Raw genomic sequence first — 11,038 nt, forward strand, 5'->3', positions numbered from 1 at the left:
CACCTCCCACAGCACTTCTTACTAGTCATTTACTCCAAGCCGAGGTGTAAACGCCTAATTAAATCCCTGGAAGCGGACGGGATGCCGGTGGAGGGAGGAGGGCTGGAGCCAGGACCGGGGGGGGGATGATGTGGTCCGTAAGGCACAGAGAAGGGAAGCCGTGCCTCTCCCCGCGCCCCTCGCTTAGCACCGCGCTGGATCAGACCCCGAAGTTTCCCTCTCCCCCGACGGCCCCTGGGTGGTGATGCTGGTGGGGGATAATCTCCCAACTTTAATTACTGAGCGACCGCGGCCCCCCATCCTCCCTCCTCGCTGTCCCAGCTTAGCCCGCTGCACCCCTCGGCTACTCTTTAAAATTGGGAGCTGGGGGAACGGACACGGTCACAAGACGGAGAGATAAAATAGGAGCGGTGGAAGGAGCTCAGAGGAGCTTTGGGCGACGGATTCGCCGGCCGCCCCGTCGGGGAAGCTCCGCTGCGGCTGCCGGGAGCGCTCGGCCGGGACAGGGGAGCCGGGGATGGCACAGGGAGGGACAGGGAGGGACAGCGGGACAGGGGGGATCCCGCGGAGCTTCGACGGGGAGGGAACGAGCACTTAACGCATCTCCCCGCTCATGATTTAGTTTGGTTTTTTTAAATACTTTTCCCCTAAATAGTTTTTTTGTTTTTTTTTTCTTTTTCCTTCGGTACGCAAAAAGTGGAAAACCAGCTTTTCCTCTTCTTGTATTTCCTTTTCTTTCCCTTTTCACTCTCTCTGCGGGGTTTTCGCAGGTACCTTCCCGTCCAGCGGCCGGGCTGGTTATCTGGCAGAGCTCACTAACTGGAGCGGTGGCTGTGTTTGCTTTTCAGCTTTGCCATGCCTTCGCAGCAGAAAGAGCAGTTTAAAGCCTTTAGAGAGATTTCTAATAGATGCCAGTTCCTTGCCTTTAGATTCTCTCCCAGCCCAGGAGGATTTAGGATGGGATTGGGAGACGAGACGCCATTTCAGGCTCCAAAACACCCTGTTTTAAAATGACTGCGGGTAAGAGGATTAAAACAATAATACCCTTCTCTTCTTGAAGGTTTTTTTTTTCCTCTCTCCCTCCTATAGAAAAGATTTCTTCTCCCAGAGCAAAACCGTTTAGACAGGAATTAAGGGAACAAGAAAGAATAAGAGGGGGGGAGAGGACCTTTTAATTTGAGCTTGATATTTTGTACAAATTCTGACCAAAAGAAAAAAAAAAAAAGAAGGGATCGGTCTGTCTCGGGACACCAGAAAGCTCCAAGTGCCACTTTTTTGTATTTATTTTTATTGTATATATTTATTCCTTTTTTCATGCCAGAGGTTACGGGGTACCAAGTGATCGTCTCGGGAAAGAGACGGAGGGGGTGAAGCTATTGAAATCCATTCCTGCCCTCGCCCCTCCGAGGTCCCGCTCGCCCCCAGGAGCGAGGAGAGCCCCTCGCCCCGTTCTTCCCCGGCACCCTCGAACCAAGCACCCGCTTTTGGCCGGGAAACCGATTGGGCGGAACTCGGCGCATCGACCGCCGCTTTTCGGGCACGTTTTTCGGGGAGCCGGAGCCAGGCTGGCCCGGTCACCTCCCCGCAAAAACAACTCTGAGCGGCCCTTCGTGCTTGTTTTTGGAGGTGACTGTGCAGAGGACAGCAGCAGTGCCACCTCCCCCCGTGTTTGCCAGCGGCGCCTTCCCTTCTGGCTGAGCACAACGATTTGGAGCGGGGGACGGCCGGGAGCCGGCTGGAGACGCTTCCCAAAATTCAGCGGCCCCTCTGGGAGCCCCTCCTGGCCCCTCAAAACCCGCTTGGGAGCAGCCCCGCGGATCTGGGGCACAAACATCAACCCCGGGGGACAAAAATCTGCTCCAAAGCCGGCAAACCGTGCGGGGCTGCTGCGCTCCGTGCCCGGGGGAAGGGGTTCCCCGTGGGGCTGTGCCTGCCCGGGCTGGGGGCAGCGCCTCTTCTCTGCTCTTTCTCAATTGTCCTTTGCAGCCAGGCACGAATTCCCAACCCCTCCGACCGCGATGTCACCATTGTCCCCGCTCTCTGCTCGCCGAGAGCACGGGAGATTTTGTAATGACTTCGACCAAAAAGCCCGTTTTAATTCCCCCCTTCCCCTCGAAGAAATAACAAGAGTTTCCCTCTGTCTTCATAATATCTTCCAGCGGCGGGATTGCTGCCGTTTAACCAGCCCCCATAAATAAATAATTACGTTTAATTCAGCTCTTCTTGGCAGAAACGAGTAAACAGCGCATTTAGCGCAGCTCGGGAAAGTGACCCCAGTTTGTCCGCGGAACTGATTTATCGCATCTCCCCCCCGCCCCGAGGTATCGATGGGGCAAAGCATCAGGGAATCGGCACCAGTCGTGTCCGCATTACAGGGGTTTCTTCTCCAAAACACAGAGAAGCGAGGGAGGGACGCGGAATGCGCAGGAGGAGGGAAGGCAGCCCCAGGAAGGGACCCCCGCTCCCCCCATGAGCCTCCCTGTCCACCCCGGGGCTCCTCAAACTTGTGTCTGGCACCGGCTCCGACACAAAACCTCGGCTCGGCTGGGCAAGAAATGGTTCTTTCCACCCCTGCCAAAATAATAATAATAATAATAATAATAATAATAATAATAATAATAATAATAATAATAATAATAATAATAATAATAATAATAATAATAATAATAATAATAATAATAATAATAAAAAATAATAACAATAAATAATAACAATAAATAATAAATAATAGTCGGAACGAGGGTAGATATCGGGCAATTTTTTCTCTGGGAGTTTTGCCTCACAGAACAAAATGAAATATGGAAATAAATAAATCTGCCACCCAGACATGATCCTGCACTTCGAGACAGGGTGGGAGGAATTTATTAGTTCGCTACGTAGTAAGGACATTTTAAGTTTCCATGATATTAACGGTAATATTTTTAGCAAACTGTCTGGGTCTATACATGTACAAAAAAATCCCCTTCAAAGACCATTTTTTATGTCTTTCCTAAGTAAACCGTGAATTTCAGGTTTCCATGTAGGCTCTAAGCTCCCTCACCTGCATGACAGGAAGGACAGCTGCTACTTTTAATTTGAAAAACTGCTTATTTTGTGGGTAAAAAACCCCAAACAAAAACCTAACCAAACAACAAAACAAACAGTGGAACGATCAGGGTATAATGATGGAAGAAAATTATGGTTTTCTCATTTTATTTAAAAATACAAATAATTTCCCTATCTCAGGTATTGAACACAAACCACTCCATCCCCATCCCCACAGAATAATGTATTTGCATTTGCATAGAAATCGTGGTTGTTTCCTCCAGAACAACTAAAATCAAAGCCAAGCTGGTTATGTTTTAAACAGCTAATGCATTAACTCCCTCCCTCTCTCTCTTTGTGGTTTTTTGGTGTTTTTTTGTTTGTTTGGTACTTTGGTTGTTTGGCTTTTTTTTATTTTTTTTGCATGTGTGTGTGAATTTTATAACACCTCTTGCAGGACAGTAAACTGTGTTAGAGAAGTGAAAATTAAATTTTAGGCTGAATAATGAGAAATAAAGCTCCATCTTTGGAAGATGGACGAGGAAGAAAACTCAGAACACTGACAAACCTCCTTACCCCTGGATCTATGGCAAATACAGTGCAAGACATTTCTACTTGCCTCAAATTATAATGGCAACAAGGTCTTAAAATAGCTACTTAACTAAATCAAGGCCACTTTGCTGCTTGGTTTTGTTTTGGATTGTTTTGGGGTTTTCCCCCCACCTCTTTCTCTTCTTTTTTTTTATTTTTATTTTTTTGGTTTGGGGCATCTTTTGGGGGTTTGAAATGTTCCAGACATTGTCCAGTACTTTGCCCCCGACGCCAACCGCATTCGTGTGAGACCGAAAGGGGATTAACTTGTGAACTTTTAAAAATCAGAACTTAAATGAGAGGCAAATCTAGGCCACAGCTCATTGTGGGAACCGTTTCTTAAGCAATTAAAGCGAGAAGAAATTCCTCGCAGCCTTTTTCCTTAAAGCAGCTTTCTGAAGGATTTAAGGAGGACTAGTGTCCGGTCCATCAAGAAAGATTTAAACTGCACAGTGATATAGAAAATCTCCACTTGCTCTTATTTAAAGGGGCACTATCACCATTTCCATAAGACCCTTGACATTGTTTCTTTAATCTTGTTTATAAACTTAAACAGATTTAAAAAGTTTTTTTTTCTCTTCCCTGCCTCCTTTTTTTTTTTTTTTTCATGAATTCATTGAAAATATATTTGATGCAGTATTTGAAAAGAGACCAAAACAGGCTCACAGTTGGCTCACAGTTAAGGATTTTCTGTTACTAAAAAGTCTCAAGCCACAGCTTGCTACATTTCTCCTTTTGCTCTTGGAGGTTTGGAGGAAAGTGAGATTAGTGGGAAGAGGAATTTATATTTTTTTCCTCTGGGGTCAAGTATGCAATAAAAGTTTCTTTCTCCCCAAATTAAGAGGACACAAAGCACCTTTTCCCCCTGAAATCGACTCAAACCTTCATGCACTATTTGCGGTTTAACACATTTTCCTTTGGCTGAGGGTAGAATTATATTCTAAGCAGCCTCCTGCAATGTCAGGTTTCTTTCTTTTATTCCTTCCTTTCTTTCTCTTTCTTTGCCCCACTAGTGCTCCCTCCCAGCTAAGTCCTGGCTGTTGGGGCTGGTTCCTACCTATATTTAGAGGTCAGCCAGTATTTCTTAGAGTTTTTCCAATTTGAGCTACTTGACAAGGTTCTCTGCACTGCATTCAAAAAAATACCTGCTAACCTTATTCCAGAAAAACCAGTTGTTCCCCCTTAAGTCTTAAAAAGAAGAGGAAGGAAAAGAAAAAAGAAAAAAAAAAAAAGAAAGTGAACACCTTGGAGTCACCAAGGCTTTTGGTGCTTATAGCTAATTAATAGCCCTAATGATATTTTTCCAAGTCCATGAATACATTATGTTTGCAATCCAAAAAGCGTTAGCCCCATTCAAGGGTACTTCAACATCTGCTCATTTAAGGGCAATTAATCATTTTGATATATGGTTTAAAATTGACTGCTTCCAAGGGACTTTTTTTTTTGACAAGAATAACAAAGCAATTTGCCAGGAGCCATCTTCTGGACATGTTATTAGCAGAGCCTTCATCTTAAAGAGGGTTTTAAAAAAAAATCCTCAGATTTAGGTACCTGCTTTAAAGGGAACCCAACACCTTCTCTCTCCAGCTTGCTTTCTTACACTTCCTCCAGTTCTTCATCCAGCTCTTCATTCCTCTGTCAAGAGTTAGAGAACACTTCCATCTAGACCTAAAGTTTAAACCTTGAATGCAGAGGCATGCAAGTTTATAATTTTTGCCCCTCATGGAGAATGTGAGCTGAATATTACAAAATACAGAGCAAGCTCAGCTCTTCCTCCCATTTCTGCTTTCTCTTAGTTGTGATAATAACTAGTTTTATGGTTTGGAGTAAAAAAAAAACCACTTCATATTCCCTCACTGATCTCAAATGCAGCCAAGGAATTCTTTTTTTTTTTTTTTTTTGCTATTAACTGCAGATTGTAACTGTAATAAACCATTCCTTAGTTTAGCCTATTTTTCAAAAAATACCTGTAAGGAATCGAATCTACCAAGAGCATTAGGTGAAAACAGCCAAAAAGATCAATTTTTTCAGCCTGTGGTTCCTGGTAAAAGTGTTAGCTGAGAGAATGTAAAGGGGAAGTCTCTCCCGTGCAGGGAATTTAAAGTATAGTTATGACAGGCAGATCTACTTATTTATTTATTCAGTGAATCCCAGCTGTGTTCAGAGGCTCCTGCCAAACAGGGGGCCCTTTCCAGCCCAGGAGCTGCAGATGAAGGAGGGCATCCAGGGCAAAAGAGATAAGCAGGAAAGGTGATGAGAAAAGGCAAATAAATAGAGGAGGGATGTGCCCAGCAGAGGCAGAGTCGGGAGGAAAGGCCTCCCTCAGCAGAGCTCCTGCCCTCCTGGGAGAAAGGGATTTCAGGGTCTGTCTGCCCTTGGGGACACTGCACTTCTGCTCTGTCACAAAGACACAGGTGTGTCTCCTCCTGTCCTGTCACAGGCTGCCTGGGAAGAACCAGCTAAATCAAAATTTTGCAATAATATATCAGAAGGGTTCCGTTTAATTTAAAATGTTGCTAATTTATTTTCTGTCTTGATGCATCAAAATTGCCTTTTTGTTAACACCTGGGTTGGATTCAGAGCCTTTTATCTGTGGCTTTATTCTGGTCTGGGGCCATCCAGTGCCCAAGCTACTCCTTATCTTCATGCAGTTTTTACTCATCAGTCTACAGCCAATGAAATGCCATTACTTGCTTAAAAAAAGGTTATGTAAATGAGTGGAGGTGATTTAAAAAACATCCCACTAATAGAAGATTTGGGTTTTTATCAGGCATTTGAAGGCATCCTCCAAGTAATGAAGTAGCCTGGAAAAAAATCCAACCAGGGGAGAAATGTGGGCAGTTCTGGGCTGACCCTGCTGCTGTGGCCTGGTGCAATTGTTGTTTGGGTATGAAAGATCTCTTGTTCTTTGAGGATGGAGTGGTGGGAGAGGTGACATCAGCCAGGCCATGTGGGGGACACAGCATGGCTGGGAGGTTGCTCCATTAGCCACCACGTGGCCAAAAAGACCTGGCAGCTCCTTGGATTTTAGGTCTCCTGAGAAAAACGTTCTTCCTCCCCAGCAAGGCTGCAAAAATGACAACTTAAAGTCATTGTAGACCCTTCACCTTTGTATTTTGCTGACTTGTTTTTTCTTTTTTACAGTTTTCTGTATTTTACAGACAAAAGGCAGCGAAACATCTGAAAACAAGGCACTTTTCAGTCACAGTCCACAGATCAGGAGGGCTTGGGCACAGGCTGAAAGTTCAGCCCATCTGCTGCTGCTGGAGGAGGAACTGGAGAAGCCTGATCTGCCCATCCCCTTTGTGAAGGGTGAACAACTTGGTGGGGTCAATTTTATTTTTTTTTTTTTTTTGTGTCTGTCTCACCCATGGATTAATTTAGGGGGAAACAATCTCTCAGGGTTTTACAATGGTCATACTGAAACCTGGTCCAAACATATCCACCCACACAGTTTCACAGACATCCTTTATGGCTCTGGTGTGCCTGGTCTGCTATTCTCCACACTCATGGGATGCAGGGTGGGATGCTGCCTCACCTCTGACAGGTGTTTTCTTGCCAGAAAAGCCTTTCCTTGCGTGTTTGAGAGGTGAAGAGCTCTCCACGTGGCCAGTGTGCTGTGGTTTGTTATTCAGATCCTGATGGGACTTGTGGAAAGAAGTGTGAATGTGGAGGAAGGCTGTGATAGGGATGTTACTGCTCCTTGAGCCAGTTCTCCAGCTCCTGGAGGGCTGGAAATGTTATCCAAGCAGAAAAGAAACTCCAGAAAGTTGCTTAAATTCAGGGCCTCTCCATGGGCTTGGCATAGAGAGACTGCATTTTCTAGCTGGAGACCTTTCCCATGTGAGTAGCAATGGTGGTTAAGCAGCAGCTCAGCCTCTGCTTGGCTTCCCTTTCAGCACCCCATGATTTGGGCAGCTGTCAACAGCTGGGGGGATTTTTATTTTTTCCTGTTTTAAGAGCACAAGGCAAATTCATAAGAGGACCTGCATCCTCTGGGAACAACATGATGCACCTGCCTGTGTGGGCACAAGTCATATAACGAGTTTGGGGCAATGAAGGCGCTTCTGACCCTGATTTTCCTGAACCTGTGAGCCCCTGTTGTATCAGCCCTCTGTTCCATTAGCTGAGGTCTAGCCCTGTGCCGTGGGATGCTTTGAATCCAACATCACTGTCTGCTGTGGGTTATCCCCCAGAGAGCTGCTTCTCCTTATCCTCAGGAAAGACATTACTCTTGCAGCTTGGCTGTGTCTAAGTGTGCACTCAGGCTCGATTTCTACTGAGAGCTGGGTTATCCCAGCTTTCTGTCACTGAAACCAGAGCAGGGCTTTGCTGTTGGGAGCAAGGATTTGTCCCTCACCAGCAGATCAGACCCAGAGCTGGATCTCCCTAACCACCTTTTCAGAAAGAAGCCCAAGTGTTGATCTCTTGGACATCAGTGCAGGCTCTGCCAGTCCTGGCAGTGAGGCTGGATGCAGTTCAGTGCTATTTCGCTGGTGTAAACCCCAAGTAATTTATTCAAAAGCGATGATATTTATCTAGATTTACATCATTTAGCACTAAGTTCAGTCCTTCGGTAACGGATGCTCAAATGCATGACTGCATTTATTTTGTACCTACCTCTGAGCAAAATGACAGATACGTTTCCTGGGGGATAAAATCCATCTCCCAGGCACACAGCCAGGCTGGCTGCATTTTCTGCAGCAGAAATTTCAAGGACATAAGAGGTCTGGTGAAAAGGAACTTTTCCTCCCAGGTCAGGAGCATGGCCCAGTGGCCACCTCCACCAGCACTTGTGCACCAGTGGCTCCAGACCTTGTGCTGGGTTGTTTGAGCAGCTGGAGGAAGTGTTTCAACCCAATTTCCCTGCACTGGCACCGGTTTTGGGGATGTGCTGGCTGCAGGCACCAGCCAAGGCTGAGCCATCTCCTGTGCCACCCCACCCCAGTGGGTTTCTCTGAGGGGGTGACAGGGGAGGGGAAAGGAAAATGAGCCCTGCTCAGTTTTGTGTAACACAAGGCATGAAATATGTTAGGTAAACACCTTATTAGAAATGATTTGTCATCCCTCTGCCTCTCTCAGCTGCATGTAACTCTATCTCCAGACTATTATAGTATCAAATATATTTTACAAGAGTTTTACCTACAGGTGACTTGCTCTTTATTACTGGATGTAGGCAAAATCAATACTTTAGTAACTAGAAGATCATTTATTTTGCTTTTTGAAACATTTTTCAACAGTGGGAGAGCAGCTAAAGCCTGTGAAGCTATGATTAAAAACCCCAAACTCTACTTTCCCTTCCTTCTCTGCCTCCTAACCCATTCATTGACTTAAACAGGTAATTTCTGAACCCAGATCATCATCCTGAACAACCACTGCTAGTGCATGGTTTTTTCTTTTCTTTTTTTTTTTTTTTTTCCTTGCAGATAATTCTTTAAACTTGGATAATTTCAAGGAGGAATCAACTTAATATAAATGTACCTGTCACTGTTTGAAATAGAAGCAAATTCTGGCCTTTCAATAAGGCCACTTCTGCAGTCCCACACTGGGGAAAAATCAAAAATTGCTCAGAACTGATAATGCATTCCTCCAGCTTCACAGCCCTGATGGAGTTCATTCAGGCCAAATACCCTGGCTGCTTTTAGGTGTTTATTTTACCTTCTGATTTGTTTTGAAGGTCATATGATGCAAAGATGATGGAGAGGAAATGCTTGCTGTTTAGGGAGGTTTGTCCCTGAGTCACAGTGCTTTGCTGCTGGCAAATGCCCCACAAGGAAAGGAAAATGCTCCTGGGCTGGTGCAGAGCAGAGAGAGGCTTTTGCCTCTTCTCCCCAGCCACAAAGGCTCTGTTATCCTTCAGGTTTGTGGCTCCTCTTGCAGCTGATAGAGCACTTTATCAATAAAGAAATAATCTCAGGCTGGAATGTCCATGTGCTCTGATAGCTGGGACTTGGAGGGAGCGAGTGACATTGCTCTGTCCATGAAGGTGAGGGCTGCTTGGATACAAACTCAGACTTTAGATGTGCAAGGAGCAGTTGAACATCTGTGCTCTACATCAGCCTGGGCTTTTATTTACCCTCCTGTGAGTCAAGGAGAAGAGAATTCCCCCATGTAGAGGTGGGGACGAGCAGCCAGGCACCAGAAAGAATGATGAGGAAAACCTTTCCTCCAGAGAACCACCTCTCCAAGCACCTTTGACCCACCCTGGGATGCACTTCCCACCCATCCCATCACCTCTGGCCACTCTGCAAACTGCTGGTCCAGTGAGACCCTGTCATGTGGTCACTTTGGCTCACTTTGGTGTCAGCCAGACCACCAAGGGTCCTGCTCCCAACCCATTCTCCCTGCCACCAGCAGGAACAGGACTTTTCTTATTGCAAAGCAAAGGGAAAAGCAAAACAGAAGAGATTTTTTGCTCATCATCCCTTTGGTTTTATCAAAACTTCTCAACCAGCCATTTGGTATCAAATGAGCAAAGGTGTTTGCTTTTAAAAGTACATATGCACATACCGGTGTGGTCACTGTCAAACATGCACAAGTGTATAACCTACAGTTTTTAGACTATAACATTTATCATCTGGAATGTCCTTTGATAAAGTCAAATACCTTCTGAGTCACTTAATTTTCCAGAAAAATCTGATATAATAGCCTACTTGTGAAGAGAAGGGCTTTTAGGGTTTCTTTTTTATGGGTATTATCTTTTTAGTAAAATGTAATTTCCTATTTTGGAGGGGAGAGCTGGATTCCCTCACTCATTTACTTCTTTTATTCATTCTGGCACAGCTGCACAGAGTTATACACAGTGGGGTTTGGAGGATGAGGCTTCTTTAGACCCTGCAGCTCAATATGGTATTACACCTGTAGTCTCACAGTTTTGCTACAAGTGCTCTGGGTACCAAGGCATGACCCCATGTCCCTCAAAATAAAGAAAGAGCTGGGGACATACATAAATCATCAAAGGATGGAAATAAGTTGTCATTCAGGGGTTTTGCTGGGTTTGAATTGGGGTTTACTTTTTCTAACTCCTTGTCCCTGTTTTTGAAATGATCTTGTCATGCAGGAAGGGTTGGCAAGTGCAGTGCCCCTTGGTACTTTGATTTGGGTAGGGGTAAATCTCCCATGTCTGTAAAACCTTTAGGTTTTGGAGGTTCTCTATCTCCATCCAAAAATCCCTACAGTCTGTCTTCTAACACTTGGAAATCCTGTTGGCAGAGAAAATGAGGTGCCATCATCACTTGGTGCTTGGTCTTGATTTATTTCTATTTTACTTACAGCTTTTTTTTTGCAAAGATATCATCACATGGGGCTTTTCCAGTTCATTCTGCTTCTTGCCAGAGGACCTGGGCCTGGCTGATGGGGACATCTCACCAGCTAAGATACAAGCATCTCCCAAAGCTGGGAAGGCTGAAGATCACCATTCCCT

The 11,038-nt window shown here is 45.2% G+C and overlaps 1 long non-coding RNA gene across 1 annotated transcript; it reads left to right on the plus strand.

Moving 5' to 3' along the window:
* The first annotated feature begins 1 nt into the window (after position 1).
* Positions 2-11,023, plus strand: LOC147651721 (uncharacterized). Its single transcript, XR_015273677.1, has 4 exons — positions 2-44; positions 849-1,020; positions 6,386-6,502; positions 6,760-11,023. It is a non-coding gene; the product is annotated as an uncharacterized LOC147651721 (long non-coding RNA).
* The last annotated feature ends 15 nt before the right edge of the window (positions 11,024-11,038 follow it).

This window comes from Cyanistes caeruleus, chromosome 9 (assembly GCF_971803275.1).
Source record: "Cyanistes caeruleus chromosome 9, bCyaCae1.hap1.1, whole genome shotgun sequence".
Taxonomy (NCBI): Eukaryota; Metazoa; Chordata; class Aves; order Passeriformes; family Paridae; genus Cyanistes; species Cyanistes caeruleus.